This window comes from Camelus ferus, chromosome 3 (genome assembly GCF_009834535.1).
Source record: "Camelus ferus isolate YT-003-E chromosome 3, BCGSAC_Cfer_1.0, whole genome shotgun sequence".
Taxonomy (NCBI): Eukaryota; Metazoa; Chordata; class Mammalia; order Artiodactyla; family Camelidae; genus Camelus; species Camelus ferus.
This window is the reverse complement of record NC_045698.1, coordinates 34,555,435-34,581,129: the sequence shown is the minus strand read 5'-3', so window position 1 is coordinate 34,581,129 and position 25,695 is coordinate 34,555,435. Positions and strand designations below refer to the sequence as shown.

The window sequence follows — 25,695 nt, the reverse complement described above, 5'->3', positions numbered from 1 at the left end:
GGGGCCTGCACACAGGAGGGCCTTAGGCTGGTCAGTGGAATGGCCATGAGCCTATGATGGACGGGCCTCACCTCCTTCGGCAATTCTATTTCTCTGACCCACTTAAAGGAATCCCTGATTCCTGGTTGCTTCCCAACAGGCTACTCTGCCTGCTCGACTGTTGAAAGATGTAGGGCTTTGTGATTTGTTGCATCTCAGGGCATCTCTGAGGCAGGTCTTCTGACCACCCTGCTCGCAGCTGCCCACTTCCTCTCCCCTCCAGCAGCTGTCCTGGTGTCCTGCTGTCATCTTCGCTGTACACAGCCAGACACGCAGTCTCTCTGTAGTGAGCATCCTTTCAGCATCGGTAAGCTGGCTGCACTCCAGGACCTGGGTAGACAGATACAAGAGAACAAGCTTGGGAACCAAATGTTGGCAGGGGGATGGCATCAACACAGAGCCCTTCACTAGTGAGCATCAAGGAAGGATGATAGGAGCATCTTCTCCCTCAGTAGATGACCTTTTAATTCTCCGTCTCCGTAAGTGCTTTGCCGTCAGGGGAACTAGTGTGACAGTGTCCTCTAAAGCTACCTGTTTTCTTCAAGGGTCTTTGTTTGCAGACTCAGAAATGTTCTTACTAGCCCTATAAGCCTGTGGCTCCTGGCAACCTGGACCCAGACCCTAGATTCCAAAATCAGTGACTGTAGCACTAAGTAAGCAGAGGCTGATGCTGACAATGCAGACAGAGTTTGCAGGCACGTGGTAAGCTTCAGAGTAAGGGATGTGGAGAGCAGAGGAGCAAGATGACAACTGAAGCCCTCCTAGTCTGTCCGTCAGGATGAATGGAGAGGGATGACAGGCTTTTCTTTACAAAACTGGCACGAGGAAAATTTTGGAGGTCAAGCAGGAAGCCACACCACAGATCCTGGCCTGGGGAGCCACCCACTGTGGCTGAAGTAGGAGCTCAAAGTCTGTAATCCTGGGGCATCCTGCAAGTGCGAGGCAGGGAGGGCACGCTGATAGTGCTTGTCTGCAGAAGACAGGAATGAGGAACAGAACAGGGAATGGTGAGACGCATGTAATTGCCATTTGCCATTTTTTAGCTATCTAGTACATGATCTTCATTTCTGTGTTCGAGAAATCCCCTTCCTAAAGGTTGGAAAACCCCCTTTGCTAGCCTTCCTTGCAGCTGGAGTTTGGGCATGTGACCTGAGGTGGGTCCCTCAGATGCATCAACCCAACCTTTAAACAGACAACCAGAGGCGCAAAGAAGCAGAAGCAGGAGAGACACCGTTTGGTGACAGTAGTAGCGACAGCACCCACGTCCAGCTTCCTGTGGTCCATGGAGAAGCAGGAAGTACTCACTGCTGAGTCCATGCTCCCGCCGGCTCCGAGCCCAGTGTTCCTGAAAAGTTTGTGAGTTACCTCCTATTCTTTGAAAATGGTTCCTTTTCTGCTTAAGTCAGCCATGGTTTCTGTTGCTTGCCAAGTGAGGCTTCAGGTGAGATGACACAAGTGCCCGCTGTCCCCTCATCTCACATATCCAACAGTTTGAATCCAATTCAGATTTACAGCATAAGGTTCTTAATGCCCATACCCCAGCTCTGAGGGCTGGAGGTTCAGCCAGGGGATCACAGGACAGGAAAGGGGATGGGGGTGAAGCAGAAGAGTGGGCTGGAACAGGGACACATGATCTGGGCAAGTGGCAACATTACTCAGAGTTCAACCCCAGGAGGGCTCGAGAAGGCTTGAGGAGTGGGCAGGGCTGGGGGGCAAGTTCTTGGCTGTCAGATTTAGGAAGTTGAGGGTAAGGGATTTACCCTCAAGGAGGCCCAGATTGGTTGAGTGGGCCAACCCTGGGTTAATAGAGAAAAGCAGACCACTTTTCCTGATGAGGAAAGAAATGTGTCCACATCCTTTGCATTGGCCACCCTGGTAGAGAAAGACAAACTCTATAAAAGAACATATTCTTTTCTTCCCTACACTTACGGGGTTAAAATTGGTAACTGGGGTCCAGCACATTAAAGCAGAAATCATGCAATCACCCACTGAGAGAATCTACCCAGTTCCCTTCAATCCAGAGCTGCCTGTGCACACACACGTTGGGATCTAAACAGTCTAATAGCGCCAGATGGCTCCCAAGGAGGCAAATTAATCAGACATGTCTCCAAAGGTATTATACTGCAGTTGGGGATTAAAAGTCTGAAAAGTTCTTTGGCAGAGTAGGGAGCAAAGGAGGCAAGGTTTTGTCTGAACTGGAAACTGGCTCAAGTTATAGCACAATCGGCCAGCCAAGCAACATTTTGGAGTCTGGTTTTAGACTAGGGGTCGGTGCTTGGCTACCCAACAGCTTGAAAGGAGACTCTAGCTATGTGTTCAGCCCTCCAGGATTTAGAGGAATGGTGCAGGCAGTAGGGGGAGCATGACAGGGGCTTATGTTTTTTCTAGAGGAGGGGAGATGAGTTCATTCACCCCTTCATCCACTGATGAACTCATTAAACAAATATTTATTAAGCAGTTGATATACCAGGCACTGTGCCTGGGCCTTTGTCATTGAGATAATTATCTTACTTAGCCCACATGTTAACCCTGAGCTAGGTATATTGGCTAGCCCCATGTTACAGATAAGGAAGCAGAAGCAATATGTCCAGATGGAGGGCATCAAGAGGCATCGCTGTGCTGGTGTCGTCCGTGCGTCTTCGTGGGAGGTCCCCGCCTAACACGGGGAGTGTGACTGCTGGAAAAACAAGGCCCCTCTGTAGACTTCCTTGGAGTCAGTAAGGGTCAGGGTTGGTTTTGTGTCCCTAAAAAGTCACATGAAGTTCTTGGGCCCTTCCCAAAAAAGCAGCCTATCAAGTAAAAAGATGATGTGAGGTTGTGTGGAGTTTAGGACTGAGTAATCTTAGCCAAACGATGGGAATATCCCAGGTAATAAGGATTTGCCTACGTCGCTTCAAGTCTGTCTGAACACCTTGTCCCCTCTCTAAATGGATGAAAACATACAAATGGGACTCTTTTGATGTTCTTAAGCGAAATAAATGATGATATGAAACAGCAGATGTATGTGAGCGTTTTCTCACCCAGTGAGGAGCTCCAGAAATATTTTGTCTTCATTTAACATAGTTATATAAATACGTGCTGGTAGAATTTTTTTTCCTGAGCCAAATACCCTAAAGTATTTTAGTTGTCCATCTCCAACTTCCTTGCTCCTGGACAATGTTGACCCCTGGGCTGCTTTGGCTGTTTATGTTCACCTGAAACTATGTTTTTGCAGTAGCTTTTATTATATAGTCTGGCTGCATTGTCTGTCCAGTGATAAAGTGATGTTCTTATTGGAAGTAATATAAGTTATAGCCCTGAGACCAGCAAAATCCACTCCTGTTTTTCCCCCTACATGCTTATTCCTGCAGGAGAGAAAGGAATGGGAACCTTACGCAGAATTCCCAGCCTTGGGGAAACTGGGACTTCCTCCCCAAAAGAGAAGTAGCCCTCGTGACCAAGCACAGTGGCCTGTTTTCCTTTTAAACTTCCTATCTGATTCCCTGCCACTTAGCAATGTCAATCAGTGGATTGGGGGCTAGAAATACATTTCTTATACAATGTTCAGATTTTCAGTGCATGACTTTCATCTGCTATTTTCCCTTATTTTGCTCCTTGGAAATGTAGTATTTTGGTCAGTCAGTCCTTCAAAGTATAACTGGATGACAAGTTCTCGTGGTTCATAAAAGAAACATACATTTCAAATGTATCATATGTTTCCTTTATGTCACAGATAAAACCAGTACCACTAGTTATAGGTAAAATTCCATATGATTTTTTAGAATTAACTTAATTTTGGGGTACTTTTAGATTTATAGAAAAGTTACAAAGATGGTACAGATGGAAGGTCTCTTTGCCCTTCATCCAGTTTCTCCTAAAGTTAACACCTTACTCTGGTGCATTTTTCAAAAGTAAGAAATTAACATCGGCATATTACTATTAACTAAACTACAAACTTTATTTGGATTTCCAGTTTTTCCACTAGTGTCAGTGTCTTAGCCTGCTCAGGCAGCTGTAAAGGAATACCACAGACTGGGTGGCTTGTAATCAACAGAAATTTATTTCTCATGGTTCTGGTGACTAGGAAGTCCAAGATCGAGGTGCTGGCAGATCTGGTGTTTAGTGAGGTCTGCTTCCTGTTTCATACAGTCATCTTCTTATAACTTTAAGTGGTGGAAGGGAAGAGATAGCTCTCTGAAATCTTTTTTATAAGAGTACTAATCCCATTCATGAGAGCTTTGCCCTCAAGACTTAATCACCTCCCCAAGGCTTCACCTCCAAATACCATCACACTGGGGATTAAGTTTCAACATATGATTTTGGGCGGGGTAGGGAGACATAAACATTCAGTCTATAGCAGTCCAGTTTTAGTTCCAAGATCTAATCAGGATATCACATTGTATTTAGCTCAGATGATTTTAAAAACCTACTTTATTTGCCTGATTCTTGTTTTAATTCTGATAAAGTTTGTTTATAATTTTCTCCTTGATCAATATTGCCAAAGGTTTGTATATTTGTGTGTCTATGTGTGTATATACATACATACAGCAAGAGAGACATACACATCAGTTTAAACTCCTTAATTCTGTAATTCAAATGTTTCAGAGCTTTATTGATTTCTTTGACCACTTGATTTATCAGTTTCTGAGAAAAATACGCTAAGCTTTCTACAATAATTACAGATTTTTTTTTTTTTTTTTTTTTTTTTGCTGTTCTTTAAATTTTATTTCTTTTCTTTCCTATTTTGAGGTTATGTTACTAGGGGCATACGGGTTCAATTCCCAGTGAATTTCCTTTTACGGTATATAATGGCTCTTTTCATCATGTAGTGGTTAAAAGGATGGACATTTGAACCAGGATACCTGTGTTCAAATCCCGATATCACCACTTAGTAATCTTCTGAGTCTCAGTTTCCTCATCTGAGAAAATGAGATAATATATCTACGTCATAGAGTTATAGTAGTGAACTCATGTTCTCTTAAAACAATGTCTGTCATACAGAAAGTAGTAGCTATTAACAATACTAATAACATTAATAAGCATTTTGCCCTAAAATATATTTCATTTGATAATAATATTACCACTCCAGATTTCTTCTCAAAATTTGTTTGATTAGTATATCTTCTCCATCCTTTTACTTTCAATCTGTTGGTATCACTAAATTTTAGATGTGCCTCTTGGGTATAGCACCCAGGGGGACTGTATTTCTTCTATTTAACATGATCATCTTTGACTTAGAGATGGCAAATTTATTCTGTACAGCTAGTTATTTAAATTACTACTGTAATTGGATTTGTTTTTTTAATTTTAGTTTGTGAGATAGATAAAGGTAGGTTTTTCTTCTTTTTTGCTGTTAATTGGATTCATTACGTTTTTCTTATTCTGCCTTTTCTTTCTCTGCTAATCTGAAATTTATATATTTCTTGCCATTCTTACAATATTGTTCAATATTAAATGCATACTTGCCTTACCAAAGTCTAAAATTAATTGATGTTACTACATTCCTCCTGAGAAACTCTCTTCAACCCTCGTGTTATTATTGTCTAGTGAAGTACAGTTGACCCTTGAACAATGTAGGGGATAGGGGTGCTGACCCTGTGCAATCAAAACCCACATAAAACTTTACAGTCATCCCTCCACATCCACGGTTCCACATCCACAGGTTCAACCAACCACAGATCATATAGTAGTGTAGTACATATTTACTGAAAAAAGGTCATGTATATGTAGACCTGTGTAGTTCAAACCCTTGTTGTTCAAGGGTCAACTGTAGTTGCACCTTATTTTCAACCCTCTTAAATTAGACGTTATTATTACTGTTTGTTTGTGTTTAACAGCCAATACTTATTCACATATACTTAGGCTTAAGAATTTGTTCATCATTACTACCCACTCCTTCCTCCTTGGTTCAGTTTCTTTCTTAGAGAAAGGCATCCACTAGTGGTTATTTCAAAAAACAGTTCTCAGATTTGCTTGAAAGTGTATTAATTTTACTTCAGTCTTAAATGATAAGTATAGAACTTCCGGGTAAATATATTTCATCAACATTTTAAAGATATTATTACATCATCTCCTAGCTTCTGGTTTCTTTCATTATGAACATATCTCTATTAGTAGTCTGTGGTGTGTGTGTATAGAAATTCAACATGCCTAAGTTGTAGAAATATTGCTACAACAGAAATATCAGTTCCTAGGACTCCTTTTAACAATAACTTCTCACAGCAGCTCTCCCCTAGAGCCTTAGGCAAGTTTCTTGCTGCTGCTTTGGTTAGTAGACCTCTTACCATTCTTTCATGGAGATGGCAGTCTTTGCCGGGTTGAAAGTTTTCAGTTCTAGATCTCTGTCGTTGGCAAGCCCATGGTCCCAGGTGTTCCCACATGGGCATTAGTGCCTCCTTCCTTCCAGCACCCTGTGTTTAGCATCCCAGTCATGGCCATCAACTCTGGCTGTAAGTTCTTCATTCTTGGCTCAGACTTTTCTTCTCCCCTTTTCACTCAACTATGTACTTAATATTTTTTGTTATTTTTTTTTTCTGGCCTGTTTATATGTTCATAGCTGAAGAGGAGTCTATATTATCTAGATCCACATGTTGTGGAAACTAGAAATTCCATCACTGAGTTTGTATGAGTCTTACCTCTTTCTCATATCTGTTATTCAACCTATTCCTGAAATCCCTAAATCCCTGAAGTATTTCTAGGTTTTCAAAGGGGAGATGAATAAGTCAATAATGTTTACCGAGCATTATGGATTAGGCTCTAGTCTAAGCACTCTATTTAGTCCATGTAAAAAAAAATCTACCAGAGAATTAAAAATTCTCATAATTCACACTGTTATTATCCTGTTTTTCAGATGAAGACACTGGGGCAAGGGGAAGACAAACAACTTTTCCAGGGTTACACCGTTACTGCGTGATGGCGGCTGGGATTCAAATCCAGGTCTGTCTGATGCCATAGTTTATGATTTTAACCATGGGTTTTGTTGCCTGATGCTCTGTCCCTGCCTTGTTAGACTGGCTATAGCTTTTCTTCCTCCTCTCTGCCAACTCATCCTTTCTCTACCCTGTGATTTTATGACCTTCTATGATCATTGCTTCACTCCATGATCACCACAGAAGAGATTCCTCATGTGCTTTTGTGTTTGTTTTTTCTCATTGATAAAAATGAGAAAATTAAAGATGATGTTTAAGATTCTTTCCAACTCGGACACTCTGTATTGTAATCTATCATCCATCTACTTGCTTACTCAAAAAATTTAGCACTTGTCCTTACTGTGATCACTTTTTTTTTTTTTTTTTTTTGCTTCTTGGATTGTAAATTTATAATGTGCTGGGATGACAGGGAAAAGCTGGAAAAGCTCTGCATTCATGAGGGGAGCTGAGCAACACTGCACACACATTGATGAGATAAATAAGGACTTCAACTTCAGTCCCACTTTATTTAATCGGCATAAGCCCCTGAAGTTCTAAGCAAAGTTGGATACTTTTTATGGATGGGGTTGAAGATAAAGACGAGAGTAGAAGAAACTTCAAAGGGTGTATGCCTTTTACCAGAGAGTAGGTTCTTGTCTCATCATAGAAAGATTTTAAAGATGAGACATGGAGACAAGAAAGTAAAGTGAGGATTTATTAAGTGATAGGATGCTCTCAAGGGGAGAGCGGGCAGCCTTGGGTAAGAAGCTGTGCTGAGTTTCTCTGGCAAGCTGATTATATGGGTTGTAAAAATGAATGGGTGGAATATTCATTGCAGAAGAAGGGGTTTGGAGTTACATTTCCTGATTTTCATCCCAGCTCCACCTTCCCAAGGGTGAAGGGATTTTTGTCCTTATTTAGACTTAATTGGAAGTGTCATGGCATTGGTGCACGGTGGGTACTTCTTATCTGTAAGGCTAATTTTATTGTAATGAGCATATAATGAGGCTCAAGTTCTACTGGAAGTCAAATCTTCCACCATCTTGGGCCTAGTTGGTTCTGCCTAGTTTATATTCTATCCTCAATTGCTGTGTAATTTTTTTAATGACTGTGCCCTGCCCTCTTCCCTCTTGTCTCATGACCTGTTCTAAGCATTTATTCCCAGTAGATATTTAGACACAACAGAGAAGGCAGTTTAGAAAGTCTTGGGAAACAATAGATATATGGGGAAAATAATTTGGAAATTTTTTTTATGTGTTAATAATTATGCCATCTATCAGCTAGGCACTAAACTCTCTTTTTCAGTTGCTTCCTAATTTTGGCCATTCATATGAGATGTTTTGAGGAACTAAATGAGTTGTCCACTTCAAAATCCAGTCTAAATTAGCAATGTGCATGGACAAAAGAAAGCAAGAAAACTTTGTGTGTAGTAGCCTGTAGTAATGAGAACATGTAGCAAATAAAATACTTCTGGCATTGAGAGAACAAATACTATTTATTCTTTTCAATACCATAGGTATTGTCCTCTTTCATTGTTAAGGAACCTTTTCTTTTCCCTGGGTAATGGACATAACACTTTTTTCTTTGCTTTAAGCCTATTTATAAGACATTAGAGTTAAGATCAAGATTTAGTTTTATAAAAGCATAGCAGGCAGGGCATTAAGCATTTAATAAGCATTTAAAACCTAAATGCTCTGGTTCTGGTAGCTCTGCGGTGAACCAAATTGTGTTCCCACTCCCAAATTCGTATAGTGAAGCCCTAACTCAATGTGACTACATTTGGAGATAGGGCCTTGAAGGAAGTAATTAACATTAAGGTTAAATGAGGTCATAAGGGTGGGGCCCTGATCGAACAGGACTGTCCTTATAAAAAGAGAAAAAACCCCAGGAGCACACATAGGTAGGCAGCCACCTGCAAGTCAGGAAGAGAGCCCTCACCAGAAACCAGCCCTACAGGCACCTGGGTCTTGGTCTTCCAGCCTCCAGCACTGTTAGGAAGTAAATTTCTGTCATGCCACCCAGTCTGTGGTATTTTGTAATGGCAGCCCTGGCTGACTAATGCAAGCTCCTTTCCTTTTTATCCTAAACTATTTTTGTCAATTAATGTATAATATTTTATCTACATAAGCAAAACACAATACAACCAAATAAATGCTGAAAACCACCGATCAACCTGAACTACATATACTGTGAGCAGATTTGCTTTTGTGACATAGAATATGTTGACACTGTATCCAGATGTGTTTAAAAGCACTTCAATTATTCCTCTATTTTAAAAGTTACATGGAAAGCCTTTCTCACAGAGCAAAGCCTATTCTAAAAGCGTTAAAACTATAAATTTGAACAATTTTCAACTTTTCGAGAAATTAAAATCATTTTTGTTTAATAAATCACTGAGAATCACTTAACAAATTTAAAATTTTATAAAAACAGGTGTTCTTTTCTTCATATAGGGACTGGTCCAGTGTACCAGTGAGGGCAGTTGCTTTTAAGTGCGTATATTTGAATAGTAACCATTTAAGCAAGACCCCGACTTCTAACCAGTCCTTGGTCATGGACATCAGATCTAACATATGTACAGATGTTTATATTTGCCCCCTCAAATCAGAGGCATTTAGATTCTGACCACTCAGTACCACTAAGGAACTCTTCATCATAGTTAACATCTGCCTGATCTTCAGAATAGTGAGCCATTCCCACTGCCCATCCCTGCTCCGGGGAATGTGCTTTTCTTTTTATTAAATATAGCCAGGAAAATAAAAACTCTTCCTTAGCTCTAAGACTAGAATGGGACTTGGTGCTAGTACTGTGTCGCTAGAACTGAGTACATGCTGACGGCTTGTATTAGTGAATTGTCTGTAGGGGAGATGTGCTTCCATGGGGGACCATCATATTTTCATGAAGGAGGAAATGGGAAATGCTTTCCTTTTTGTAAAGAATAGAAATGCCACCTTATTGGAAGTCGTCTTCAGCGTGAGTTTGCTTTTTCCCATCAGCTCTCTGGGCTGGTTGGTGGCCTGTGGCAGAAGGCTCCTGGGGGAACCCCAGTCTGTCCTAACCACACTCCTCATCTGCACTCTACCTCCTGACCTCTTTGGTTGAGCCTTGGTTTCTCTTTGGGGGCCAGCTCTTGGTAACTCTGTCATATTTCTCTTTATTGCTCTGGGACACCTATAAGATGCTCCTGCGCCAAGAATTTACTAGACCAACTGATGTAATCCTTGACTCTAAGGGCTGATGGCATATGCCTAATTTTCTCCAAGGCCTTAGCCAATTGGAGAATGACATTTTTGACCTTTTGGAGTGTTTATACTCTCCAGGGCACTAACATGGTCTGCCTCTGGCCCCTCTAACTAGCTCACCATGCAGTAGCACCAAATCTAGCTTGGAAGTGGCCAGTTTTTCCTCTGAGAAAGGTCTTTTATTTGGCTTTGTGATAGTGCCTATAGTGGGGGATGGGTTTGAGCATAAGTCCTAAATAGACATGGATGACCTACCTGTACGATAAGAAACTAGATTTTCCATCAGTATTCATGAATAATGAGGCAGATGTGCGGTATGATTTGAAAAGTGTTTTTAAAATCTACTTAAATCACCTAAACCCCTACACATGCCTCTCCACTTACTCCAGTGCTGGAAATTCCACCATGAGTTATTAGCTTAGGAAACATAGACTGGACGAGCAGAAGCTGAGCCAGGCTGTGGTGTTTAGGACTGTTGGGGTTGATCAGAAAGTGGCTAAGCAGATGTTTTTTGTTTGGGGGTGGGTTTTTTTGTTTTTGTTTTGTTTTTGGTTGGAGGAATTGGAGTGAGGTTAGTTTGCAGGGGGAGTAGGTAGGCAGGTAAGTGGTAGAGAGTAAGGAAAGACTGACAAAAGAGAAAATGAAAAGATGTCGACAGGACTAGGTTATGTTCTTCCAGAGGCTTAAGCGCTGGAAATAAAAATAAAAACATATTTAACTGTAAAATAGAAACACATGTATGCTAAAATTAAATTTTGTATACATTTCTATAAATATTTCTATGTGTTTTCCAGAAAATGAGTATTTCTATATATCTTGATTGCAACATCTGGATAAGTTCACCAGGGCTGAACTTTTCTCATTTTCCCTGGCCCTCCCTTGCTGATACCATATGCAGGACTGCATCTGCCTCGTTGACATTCTTGGAGGGAAGGATATCTGCTGAAGTGCAGGACCCCAGTGTAGGGCTGCACAGGCTGCACACTGCACAACAGCAGGGGGCCCCGTTTGCATAGAGGCTATGATAAGAATGGCTGCCCCTGGAACTACGCAATTCAAGGGTTCCGGGAAGCAGGCACTGATGGAGAATGCCTGTGCTAACCAAACAAATCATGGTCAGAGGACTCTGCCTGGAGTGCTTGTTAACATCCAGATTTGTACAGCGTGAGACAGGGTAGAAGGGTAGGAGAGCTAAAATTTCTATTTTTAAAATAAGCATTACACTTAGTTCTTGAGCATATTGGCAAAACATGTTAATTACCTTTAGGTGAAGTTACTATCTGCTGGTTCCCGTCTGCCCCTAAGAAAAGCTCCAGATGAAAAAGGCCTAAGCTGCTTCTCTAGGGAGCAGTCCTGGCTTGGTCTGCCCTAGCATCTGGTCAACCCACTGCAGTCATTGGACATCTGTCCATAGTCAAGGAAGCATGAATCCCTGGTCAAAGACATGTTGTCCTTATCAAAGAACAGAGTTTCCAGATCTGCGTCTCAATTTCCATTCTACTACTAACTAGCTGTGTGTAGTAGTTAATTTCATACATTTTTTTCTGGACATGTTTTTTTGTGTGTCTGATGAAAGCTTATGTCAGAATATATCTTCTCAAACTTGATCTAAACCACTTCCTTTTCCCCTAAGTTATGAGGGTTAAAAAGCACATGCTGTGGACCCACAATTCAGAAACCCCTGGGGCAAAATAGATTTTTAAATTTAGAATTTGTTGTTATTTTGAAATGTAATATAATGCATTTATTACATATTACAATAGTACCTTCAGTAGGTTCTGAGGCAATACTGTGAAATCAAATACAGTCATTATCCCTGAAGTTAAACATGTGAAAAGTTGCACTAAGGGGAAAAATAAAACTATGAAACATCTTGACGTTAGAGGGGAGAGCATGGAAGAGGATTCCAGGGGCCCAGTGGGCCACAGCATCACAGTGAAGAAAAAGGCCCTGTGGCTTAAATTCACAAGTCTGCCCTGCGCTGATTATCTCTGAATTTAGACAAATTAATTAACCTCTCTGTTTCTCACTTCCCCCATCTGTAAGTCATAGAGTGGTTGTGAGGATGAAATAATTTGTTACAGGTTAGGCATTTAGACCAATGCTTGACACATAATACTCAATAAATGTCAGTTTTCATTATCCTAGGAATTGTGTTAACTTCCCTGTTTACTTGCTTCTTTCTATGTAGGGGTGGGGCTGGTGAGATGAGGTATAGAAAATGAAGGGTGAGGATTTGACACAGGACACTGGTCAGACTGTTTTCACCCTAGTGTTTGTGCCCTAGTCCTGTTCCAGGCACAGTGTTCCTTCACTCCCCTACCCTTGTGTGTCTGCTTGAATCTCCCCATCTATAAACTAGGAATGTCATTCTACCTGCTGATAAGATTGTGTCAATAAAAACACATTACATTTTTCAGAGAAGAGATTCTAATTCTTTTCCTGAAAGGTAAGCTTATTTTTGCCACTAATTTTAACCCATATGGGTTACTAAAAAAGTGGAGCAAAGCAGGGACCTGGGGGACCTCCCTTTGTATTTAAACTGTGTCTGTTGCCAGTGAATCCAGATTCAGCAATTCCAAAATGAAACAGAAACACTTTGTTTCTGTCATTTCTGTGAACTCATTCACTTACCCTCTCTGCAGTCCAGGAAATTCTGCTTAAGATTCTGAAAGACTGCCTGCCAGAAGTCTGATCCTAGATTTTATCTGGGCCGTGACTCGCTGTGGCCACAGAAGCAAATCACTGGTTCTAGAATCGAAACTGTGCAAAGGCAGGACAGTTCAGCTCCGAATCGTAGCTCTGCGCGGAAGCTATGAGCTAAACCATGAGCGGCACAGAAAGGGTGGACAACTTTGCAGCCTCACTGAGCTGGTGTTTCTTTTCATTTTGATGCTTTAATAATGAAAGTCTTTCCTTTTTCTCTGGCAAAAATGCAGTTCTCAAGTTATTTGTAACCACCACAGTGTCAGGTGTTTACCACACAAGCTAAAGGCCAGCTTCTGCCACCTAGGCCTCAGGTGACATTTGCTGGAGTCTTTCAAATTTATCATGAGAAGTATTATTTGTGAATGGTTATTATTCTCCCAGGGGAACGAGGGTTTTTGTAGGAAGGGAGACTGAAATGACAGTTTTCTTTTCTTTTTAGTAGTAAATTCCAAAGAATTTACTTACCTTCTCACCACTACTAGCCACGACAAGACTTCTAAAATGAAAATTCTTTCTGTGGTTTCCGATCAGCCATTTTTAACCCTCCTTCACTGACTAACTTAATTAAATTTTCCTTACAAAGAATTGCTCTGGGCTAAATATTTACATGCCAAGTGTCAGCCTTGAGCATATTTTCACTGTGAAATCATTAACTTAGAGAAAACTAATAGAATCTTAGTTACACTGATGCTACCAGGAATTGCCATAATAGTCTTTGAACCCCCTTTCTATTTGTCACTTTGTTGGTTTTGATTTACATTTATTTTAACAAAGATCATTAATTCAGAAACTTGTGAACACCCCACTCACAAAAAAACCACAGTCACAACATAGGTAAAGAATCTTTCCTTCAGTGATTCTAAAACACTCTATAAATAAACTACAAACTTAAGTTCCTCAATTTATCCATCACTGAAAGATATTTCCCAATGAAGTATAAAATTATCAGATTATGATTTTTAGGATACTTAGGTGGGGCAATATGAAAATAAAATAGTAACTCTGATTCTGAAAATATTTGCTTATTTTTTTTTAATGGCCACAGCTAAGTAAATCTGCTAATGAAATTCCTCTTAAAAGTTGCATGCCTTTGGGTAAACCACTTGGCTTAGACCTCTATCATGAAGGTGTCTTCCAGTTCTAACAAGTGCCATGGAGCTATGGTACTGTTTTATATCGTTCCATCTCTAGGATTGGGCCGTATATCTCCTGAAGAAGAAAAAGAAAATCTGTGTAATCCTATGTGTAGTAGGTGATGCCTTGGTTCATAAAGGCTTTATTGCAGTACCACCATCTTGCTAAAAACGCTGAACCTGAATCTTGCCAAACCTTAAGCTCAAATCTCAGTTTATAGGAAATATGGGAAACCAAGGAAGGAGATAAACAGCACCATTTGGAAGCAATTAGACAAATCCAGAATTTAGACAGTCTATTTGAAAACTGACCTGGACTTTTTATTCATTCATAATAGCCAAATTAACATGTAGAACACTTTTGGATTAAAATTCAAACAAGTTAAGTGTGGAACAACTTTGGTGGGGGAATGGGGACAATTGGAAAAAATTGAATATGATCTAGGTATTAACATTAATAAGGGTAAAATGTCATGGTGTCTGGAATTTGCTTTAAAGTACTCCAGCAATATGCTAGCAAACAGCAAAATAATACCAGTTTAATCTAAGTAGAACATTTGGGATTCACAATAAAATTCTACTTTTATGTTGAAAAAATTTCATAATAAACATAAATCACATAAAAGAAAATTCTTCAACCTGTCTCAGAGACATGCTTTATTTAATTCCTTTGCATTACTTTATAGTCAGGATGTAGTTGTACACAGACCCTAAATTTCATGCTCATTACATTATTTTCTGCTTCCCATGTAGATATAGAACAAGTAGCATTATAACTTGTGATTCTTGAAACAAGTGGTCCACAGACTCCTGGCTTTCCTTGAGGTGCTTTCAGGAAATCTATTAAGGCAAATGCTTTTCATAATAAAACTAAAATATATATATTTCAAAAATAAAATTTGCTATTTGACTAAGTGTTATAATAGGGCTCCCAGATAGTGAAGCATACTCAGGCATTGTTGGCACAATTAGCAAATTTTTTTAAACACAAGGAAACATTTTTGTACCATTTGTAAATATAGTAAATTATGCTTTCTCTTCCATCTTTTAAGGTAACCATTCTAAAAATTACAAAAATAGAAAAGAAATCATCTGTTAGACTAAATTCTCAAAAAACTGACTCAGAGACAATGATAAACAAACAAACAAAAAAAAAAAACAAAAAACAAACCCAAATAAACAAAAAACAAAACCACGAAATTAACTTGTCCTGTGATTTTTTTTTTTCAAGATAGAGCAATTGACAAAGGAATTAGTCTAGTTGTGCTTCAAATAATGTCAGTTTAGCTGTGGTTTTTCTTTTTAAAAACTTTTATTCAGTTTATTTAAACTAAAGAAAGAATAATAGTTCACCCCTTTCTCCCACTCTCACCAACCCCCTCTTGCAACTACCAGTTTCTCTGTGTCTTTGGTTTTTGTTTTTAGATTCCACATATGAGAGAGATCATATAATACTGTTTTTCCCTGTCTGGTTTATTTCTGATTTATTTTACTTAGCATAACATCCTTGAGATCCAACCGTGTTGTCAATAGCAAGATTTCTTTCTTTTGATGACTGAATAGTATTCGTGTGTGTGTGTGTGTGTGTGTGTGTGTGTGTGTGACAATTTCTTTCTCTATTCATCCATTGATGGATACTTAAGTTGTTTCCATGTCTTTGATATTATAAATGTTGCAGTGAACATGGGGATATATATATCTTTTTAAATTAGTGCTTTTGTTTTCCTTGGATGAATACTCAGAAGTGGGGTTGCTGGGTCATATAGTAGCTCTATATTTAATTTTTTGAGGGACCTCCATAGTGTCTTCCATAGTGGTTGCACCAGTTTAAATTCCCACACTTCAGTGACCAAGAGATAATTTTCACCACATGCTTACCAATACACGCTGTTTCTCATTTTTTTGGTAATAGCCATTCTAACAGATGTGAGGTGATATCTTATTGTGGTTTTGATTTGATTTTCCCCAATGACCAATAATACTGGGCATCTTTTCATGTGCCACTTGGCCAGATGTTCTAAATAAATTATATATATATTTTTAATGTAGAGGAAAATTGTTGGTGTCTTAACATGAGTCTAGGGTGTAACACCAAATATGCCCATTGCTTGTTGTAATTTTCATGTGCAGTAAAAATTTTAAAAAGCCAATAGTTTTACTCAAAGATATTAGCAAAGCAGTAAAAATTAACTTTATTTAAATATCTACCCTTCAGTGCATGGCTTTTTAATATTATGTGTGATAAAATAGGAGGCACATTTCTTGCAGACTGAAGTAGGGGGGTTGTCTCAAGGAAAAGTGCTTTTGTGATTCTTGTTGAGTTACTGGCTAAATTAGCCACTCTTTTCAGGGGAGCAATTTTTACTTGAGAGGCCAGCTGAGAGATAAATTATGATTATTTGGGCTTGGATATTTGGCAAATATTTTCTCAGGCAAGTGAAGTGAGTTTGCCACTTTAAGGAAACAACTGATAATATTTTAGCCTATTACAAATTTTGAGATTTCAAGTGAAAATTGGAACTTTGGAAAACTTGTCCCTGTATTGGGACCAGAATATTTAAAAGAATTTTCACCCTGCAATAAATGCTGCACTTTCCTTCACCACAAAAGATTTTTCTGATGAGATTAGTACTGATATTAATGAATGTGAGTTGTTGATAATATATAATATAGTATGTCAAACAAAATGTTACCAGGGAGGAAAAATAGAGGGATAGATTAGGAGTTTGGGATTAATAGATACACAGTACTATATATAAAATAGATAAACAACAAGGACCTACTGCATAGCACAGGGAAATATATTCAATTTCTTATAATGAACTATAATGGAAAAGAATCTGAAAAAAAAATATATATGTATACACACACATATATATGTATGTATAACTGAATCACTTTGCTGTACATCAGAAACTAACCTTGTATATTGACTACACTTCAATAAAAAAAAAAAGAATTAAAAAAATCAATCTAGCCATGTTTTCCAAAATAATTCTTGAAAATAAAAGCCAAAGAAATATTAAGCAACTTACTCAGAAATTCAAAGTAAAAACAATGAGTTAAGATTAAAATTCCAAAATGTTAGAAAAAAATTGGAAAATTTGTATAATTTAGTGAACTAGGATTTTTACAAATGACCAGTATATGATGTTACAAAATTGTTCATGGGTAAGTAAGTGACTTACTTGAAGTACAGTATAAACCAATGGATTTTAATGCAACAGAAAACTTCATTGATACAGTTTCTCATTCCACATTCCAACTAACCTTTAAGAAAATGCTGCATGACAAATACCCATAGTTATCTGAAAATGCTATTTAAAATATCTTTTCCTTTTCCAACTACATATCTGTATAATGCTAGCTTTTCTTCATATACTTTCATCCAAACAAGATATTATAAAATTGAATGCAGAAACAGATAATGTGAATCCTATTACCTTCTATTAAGCTAGACAGAGATTTGCAAAACATGTAAAGCAATACCACTTTTCTTAGTAATTACTTTCTGTTTTTGAAAATAATTGTTCTGGGTCTAAGGTATGTTAGGGAGAAAAACAAAAAATCAAAAACTCTTCATCTTGGGCCTTATCAAAATATAAAGAAGATGATGATCTACATTAGAAGATGACAGGGGACACGCAGTTTTTTGGTGGTGGTGGTTTTCTGTTTGTTTGTTCAAATGGTATCTAATTCTTCAGAGAAAAATGTACAAGAATAGAATCAGGCTGAGCTTGTTCAAATTAAAAGCAATTAGGGTAAAAAAACAAAGTACAGCTGTTTCATAAAAATATATTAACATGTGATGAGTTTATTTTAAATTTACAGAATAATATATTAGTTGGTATATAATAACTTTATTAATTATTAATAAATTTAATGCAGTTGACCCTTGAACAACGTGAGTTTGGACTGTGTGTGCCACATATATGAGACTTTTTTTTTTAAACATATACTGCTATGTTTACAATCTGAGATTGATTGAATCTGAGGATGTGGAATTCACAAATATAGAGGACTGACTATGGGATTTGAGGATACATGAATTTTGATATCCATGGGGGTCCTGGAACCAATGCCCCAGAGATACTGAAGGGCAAATGTATATTGATAATATAGTAATTTAAACTTACAGAGTAATTTTAAATAATTTTAAATTTACAGAAAATCTGTAAGAATAACAATAATGCAAAGGATATCCATATACTTATTATATAAATTCACCTTATTAGCATTTTATCCCATTTAGTTTATTACTTCTTCCTTCCCCCTACACACAGGCCTGCATGCACACACACATGCTTATATGTGTATAGGGGGTAAGGGAGGGAGAAAGAGATTGGTTGATTGTTCTGAACCTTTATTCCTAAATATTTCAATGTGTATTCCCCACAGATAGGAATATTCTTTCACCACCATAATACGTATATTGACATTAGTAAATTTAATCTTGATAACAATATTTTAACCTAATCTATCCGTATTTCAGTTCTATCAAATTGATAATAATACCCTTTATAACATTTTTTACATTTTTTCTAGTTCCCTAAGGTAGTTAGGTTATTGATTTAAGATCTTTTTTCTTTTCTAATGTAGGCATTTGTGGCTCTAAATTTCCCTTTGAACACTGTGTTAGCTGCATTCCATATATTTGATACCTTGTGTTTTTATTCAGCTCAAAAATCTTTCTAATTTCTCTTGTTATTTTTTTTTGATTCATGAGTTATTTAAATGTATGTTGCTTAATTTCCACATATTTGTGGATTTCCCAAATTTCCTTGTGTAGTTGATTTGTAGTTTAATTCCATTGTGGTCAGAGAACATTCTTGGTATGGTTTCAATCCCTTTAAATTGAGTCTTGTTTTATGGCCTAACATATGGTCTGTCTTAGAAAATGTTCCATGTGCATATGAGAAGAATTTATATTCTGTTGTTGTTGGTAAAGTGTTATATAGATGTCAGGTAGGTCTAGTAGGTTGATAGTGTTGTTCAGGTCTTTTATATCCTTGCTAATTTTCTGTCCAGTTGTTCTACTCATAATCAAGATTGGGTTATTTCTCCCTTCAATTCCATCAGCTTTTGCTTCATGTATTTTAGAGCTTTGTTGTCATACAAATAATACATATTTGTTGATATATCTTCCCAATGAATTGGCCCTTTATAAAATGTTCCTCTTCTTTTCTAGTAACAGTTTTCATCTTAAAGTATATTTTGTCTGATAGTAGGATAGCCAGTCCAGTTCACTTATGCCTGTTGTTTACTTGGTATATCTTTTTTCATCATCTGCTTTCAAACTGCATGTATTTTTTGATATAAAGTATGTCTCTTATGATGTCATATAGTTGGAACCTGTGTTTTTTTTTTTTTTCAGTCCAGTCTGACAATCTCTGCCTTTTCTTTGGAGTGTTTAACTCCTTCACATTTAATTATTGATATAGTTGGAGTTGCCATTTTCTATTTGTTTTTTTATCATTCTCATATCTTTTTGTTCCTCCATTCCTCCTTTATTGCTTTCTTTTATATTATGTGTTTATTTTCTAATGTACCACTTTAATTCCTTTATTCATTTTTTAATATATTCTGACTCATTTTCTTAATGATTGCTCTATGGTTCTACAATATACTTTATTTACAATATACTTATTTATTATTCTGGTACATGTTATTTCTTTCCATAGATTCAAGTTACAGTCTGGTGTCACTTTCTTGCTCCAATGTAACTTCATTCTCTCTTCCCTTCTTTGTGCTATTATTATAATATATATTACATCTTTATATAATGTTAAAATACAATTTTATGATCTTTGTATTAAAAATCAGTTAAGAGAAGAAAGGAGGAAAAATATAATTATACTGCCTTTTATAATTACTTTCAAAATTATCTTTATTGGTACTCTTTGTTACTTTGTATAGATTTGAATTACTATATGGTGTCACTTCCTTTCAGCCTGAGAAACTACTTTTAATATTTTTCTTTCTTTTTTTTTTTTTTTTGAAGCAAAAAAATGCTTATTCAGAGTTGAGTTTAGTTTTGTTTTTTGGGTTTTCCCCCCAGTTTTATTGAGATTTAATTGACATATAGCACTGTAGAAGTTTAAGATATACGCATAATGATTTGACTTACATATATTGTGAAATGATTACCACAATAAGTTTAGTTAACATCCATCATCTCATATAGATACCAACAAAAAAAAGGGAAAACAACCTATTTTTCCTTTGTCATGAGGATGTAGGTTTTACCCTCTTAACAATTTACATATATATCATACAGCAGTGTTAATTATAGTCATAATGTTACGTAGTACATCCATAGTACTTATTTATCTTATAACTGAAAGTTTATACCTTTTGAACAACTTTGCAACAATTCCCTCAGCACCCCACACCCTGCCTCTGGTAACCACAAATCTGATTTTTTTTCTATGAATTCAGCTTTTTGTGTTTTTTTTTTTTTTCTAGATTCCACATATAAGTGAGATCGTAAAGTATATGCTTTCTCTGACTTATTTCACTTAGTGTAATGCCCTCCAGGTTCATCTCTGTCACAAAGGCCAGGCTTTCCTCCCTTTTTTGTGGCTGAATACTATTCTACTGTATATATACTCCACCAATTCTTTATCCATTCATCCATTTATAGACACTTTAATTGTTTCCATGTCTCAGCTATTGTTAATAATACTGCTATGAACATCAGGGTGCATATATCTCTTCATCATAGTGTTTTTTTTCCTTTTAATATATTCCCACAAGTGGAATTGCTGGATCATATCAATTTTTTGAGGAAACGCCATACTGTTTTCCATAGTAACTGTACCAATTTATAATCCCACCAACAATACACAAGGGTTTGCTTTTCTCCACATCTTTGCCAGAATTTGTTTTCATGTCTTTTTGATGCTAGCCATTCTGACACGCCTGAGGTATTGTCTCATTGTGGTTTTGATTTGCATTTCACTAATGACTAGTGAAGTTGATCATCTTTTTATGTACCTGTTGGCCATTCATACATCTTTGGGAAAATGTCTATTCAGGGCCTTGGCCATTGTATACCTAGACTATTTGTTTTTGCTATTGATTTGTATGAGTTCTTTATATATTTTGGATATTAATCCTTCAGATACATAGTTTGCAAATATTTTCCCCATTCCATAGGCTGTCTTTTCATTTTTCTGATCATTTCTTTTGTCTGCTGTGCAGAAGGTTTCTAATTTAATACAGTCCTACTTGTTTATTTTGATGCTTGTGCTTTAGGTATCATATCCAAAAATTCATTGCCAAGACTCCATGTCAAGGAGATTTCCCCCCATGTTTTCTTTTAGGAGTTTTATGGTTTCAGGTCTTACATTTAAATCTTTAATCCATTTCAAGTTAATTTTTGTGAGTGGTGTAGGATAGGACTATAGTTTCATTCTTTTACATGTGAATATCCAATTTTCTCAGCATTATTTGTGGAAGAGATTGTCTTTTCTCCACTGAATATTTTTGGCTTCCTTGTCAAATATTGGTTGACCATGTATGCCTAGGTTTATTTCTGGGCTTTCAGTTCTATTCTGTTGGTCAATTTGTCTGTTTTTATGGCAGCACCATACTGTTTTGATTACTCTATCTTCATAACATAGCTTGAAATCAGGAAGTGTGATTCCTCCCACTTTGTTTTCTTTTTCTGTATTGCTTTGACTATTCAGGGTCTTTTGTGATTCCATATAAAATTTAGGATTTTTTTTTTTACTTTTTAAAAATTGCCATTGGAATCTTGAGAGGGGTTGTATTGAATCTATGGCTTCTGGTAGTATTGACATTTTAACAATATTAATTTTTCCAATCCATGAACACAGGATTCCTTTCAATTTATTTGTGTCTTCTTCAATTTATTTCATCAACATCTTGTAGTTTTCAGTGTACAGATCTTTCACTTCCTTGGTTAAATTTATTTCAAGATTTTATTGTTTTTGATGCTATTGTAAAAAAAATATTTCTTTTTCAGATAGTTGGGTGTCAGCATATAGAAATGCTAAAATTTTTGTATCAATTTCATATCCTATGACTTTACTGAATTTGTTGATTGGATCTAACAGGGTTTTTTTTTTTGTGGTGTCTTTATAGAGTTTTATATATATATGTATATATACATGTCCTCTGGAAATAGAGACAGTATTACTATTTTCTTTTCAATTCTGGTGAATTTTGTTTATTTTCCTTGCTAATTTCTCTGGCTAAAACTTCCAGTACTGTGTTGAATAAATATGGTGAGAGAGGGCACATTTTTCTTATTTCTGATCATAGAGGAAAATGCCTTCAAAATTTCACCATAGAGTATAATATTGGCTGTGTTTTTGTCATATATGGCCCTTACTTTTGTAGAGGTATATTCCTTCTATAACCTAATTTGATATGAGTTTTATCATGAACTAACATTGATTTTTGTCAAATGCTTTTTCTGTATCTATTGAGGTGACTATATGATTATTTTCTTTCATTGTATTGTGATGTATCACATTGATTGATCTGTATTTGTGGAACCATCCTTGCATCCTAGGGATAAATTCCATTTGATTATAGTTAATGACCCTTTTAATGTGCTGCTGAATTTGGTTTGTTAGAATTTTATTGAGAATTTTTACATTTATATTTATCAGTGATATTGGTCTGTAGTTTTCTTTTCTGGTAGTATCCTTTTCTGGTTTTTGTTATCAGGATAATGCTGGCCTTGTAAATTGTGTTTGGGATTATACCCTTCTCTTTGATTTTTTGTAAGAATTTGATAAGGATTGGCATATATCTTTTGTAAAATTCACCAATGGAATCCTCTGGTCCTGGTTTTCTGGTTATTTTGTAGGTTCATTATTCCTTGTTGCCTATCTTTCTGTCTGTTTTGTGTTTTGATATATTTTGGTATCAGTATACTTTGACTTCTTTATATTCTTCTGTGTAATTACTACAGACTTTTTTTCCTTTATCATGAGGTTTACATAAAGTATCTTAAAAATAAATCACCCTATTTTAAACTGATAACAATCTTTGCCTTCAATAGGACTTCTAAACTTTATATTTTAACTTCTCCTCTTCCTCACATTTTGAGTTATTGATGTTGCAGTTTACATATTTTTCATATTGTATAACTAATACCAGATTATTATATTTGTGGTTATGTTTGTTTTTAACTTCTAAGCTATAGTCTTAAGTAAATTATGTACTATCATTACTATATTATGGAATCTAACTTTGACAATATGTTTATCATTACCAGTGAGTTTTACACTACCTTCTTAAGTTTTTATGATGTTAGTGTCCTTTCACTTCCACTCAAAGAACACCATTTAGCGTTTCTTGTAAAGACAGGTCTAGTGGTGATAAACTCCCTCAGTTTTAGTGTTTTTAAGGAAAGTCTTTCTCTCCTTTGTTTCTAAAGGACAGTTTTGTGGAGAATAAAGTTCTTGGTTGACTTTTTTCCTCCAGTATTTTGAATATGTCATGTGTTCTCTCATGGCCTGAAACATTTCTGCTGAAGAAGCTACCCATAGTCCTATGGAAGTTCCCTTGTATTAATTTTTTCTCTTTTGCTGCTTTCAAAATTCTTTGTCTTTTGATAATTTAATTATAATGTGTCTCAATGTAGTCCTATTTGGGTTGAATCTATGTGGAATTATTTGGGCCTCATGGACCTGGATGTCCATGTCTCTTCCCAAGTTTGAGATATTTTCAGAGATTTTTGCTTTTAAATATACTTTCTGTCCTATTCTGTTTCTTTTCTTCTTCTGGAATTCCCATAATGTGGATATTGTTTCTTTTGATTGTGTCCCATAAGTCCTAGAGACTTTCTTCACTTTTTCATTCTTTTTTCTGCTTGGTCCTCTGACTGGATAATTTTAAATATCCTGTTCTCTAGATCACTTAGTCTTTCTTCTGTATGGCTGAGTCTGAGTTTGAAGTTCTCCATTGAATTCTTCAGTTCAATCATGGTATTTTTCAGCTCTCGATTTGTTTGTTTTTGTTTTAATGGTTTCTATTTCTTTGTTGAATTCATGGTTTGTTTCCCTGACTAAGCAAGGCTGTAGGATGGGCTCTGCAGTCGACTGGGTTCTTTGTTCAGGCTGACTAGATGGTCAGGACTGGGCACTATATTTAGCAGCATAGTACTATGAATTAGCTTTTCTGTCCAGGTGGGATAGCAGAATGGACCCCAGAACCTGTCCAGCCCATTGCTTGGGGACCCAAATTGGGCAAAACTATGCACTGAATTCCCTGGCCACCAGTTTTGCTATGCAGACAGGAAAATCCATGGGCTGCGTTCTCTTGTTGAAGTGTCAGTGTAAGCAGGGTTGTTGGATAGGCTACACAGCTTCCCATGTGCTCTGGTTAGGTTCCCTGGTTGAGCAAATTGAAAGCTGTATGCAGCAATGGGTGGGGCTACAAATTAGTTTCCAAGCACAGGCACAGCAGGAGAACCAGGTCCAACTCAGAAAGGTTTTTTGTTTGTGGTCTTGACTCAAGCTGACCAGTGCCCCAAGTAACCTGGCCAAACAAGGGCACTGGTTTGGTTTTACAGATTATCGGCTCTGCCTGCCAAGTTCTCTGCTTGAGCATTGCTGGGCTACACAGTTTTCCAGCTGTTCTGGACAGGCTTTCTGGTTGGCCAGGTCTAGGAGCTTCACTCAGTGGTGGATGGATGAAAGGAACCCTCTAATCCCAGGACTGGCTTTGCTCTGCAATAATCAGCTTTGCCTGCCAGACTCTTTGCTTGAGTGTTACTGGGCTATGTAGCTTCCAGGTGATCTTGCCAGCCTGGTCAGATGGGGCCAGGAGCTACACTTAGCAGTTAATAGGGTTGTAACTCAGCTCCTGTACACTCAGCAGTTAATAGGGTTGTAACTTGCCAGCCTGGTTAGATGGGGCCAGGAGCTACACTCAGCAGTTTATAGGGTTGTAACTCAGCAAATTAGGGAGACCAGCACCCTGCTGAGTCCCCTGGTCCGACTGTGCTGCTGACTTGGTTCTACAGATGAGCACAGCCAAGAGTTGGAACAAGTACCTGGGTGCTGCATGTAGAAACTTGATCTGCCAAGATCCACGTGCTGGTTGTTATAAGCCACTCCCTATTCCCCATCACAATCAAATTCCCAGTGGTCAAGCCCCACAGATTCCTGTAATCTCTATGGGGCAAGACTGGAGTGAGGGATCCCAAGAAGTGACTCACAGTACTAGGGGAGCTGGATGTCAACCTTATACGCTCTTTTCCCACTGAAGGAATCATAGGTTGAGGGAAGATCTCTCAGAATGGTTCTGCACCAATCTGGAGGAGGAGCAATATGGTCAGCATGTAACCCTCCTGTTAACCCTTCTAATGTACTCTCTCTTGTTCCCTGTGGTACAGGGGGTGCTTCAGCCTCACTCTGTATTCTAGAATTTCTCAGTGGTGTCTTGCCTGGTAAATATTTGTTAGTTGTTTTTCTTGTGATGTGGAGCAAATTTGGGAACAACCTATGCCCTCAACATTGTGATATCACTTCCTCTAATATTTCTTTTAAAGCATATCTGATAGCAATGTATCCTGTGTCTTTGTTTATCTAGGAATGACTTTTCATATTTGAAAGATGGTTTTGCTATATATAGGATTTTTTTTTCTCTCTCAGCACTTTAAGTATGTCATTCCACTGTATTCTGTATTCTGGCCTCCATGAG

At 37.4% G+C, this 25,695-nt stretch overlaps 1 long non-coding RNA gene across 1 annotated transcript in view; it reads left to right on the top strand.

Annotated features, from left to right (window-relative positions):
• LOC116661001 overlaps positions 1-25,695 on the top strand; it is a 118,669-nt gene that overhangs the window by 72,714 nt on the left and 20,260 nt on the right. The window contains exon 2 of the long non-coding RNA XR_004316746.1: positions 6,869-6,954. This is a non-coding gene — a long non-coding RNA (uncharacterized LOC116661001). The remainder of the gene's footprint in view (positions 1-6,868; positions 6,955-25,695) is intronic.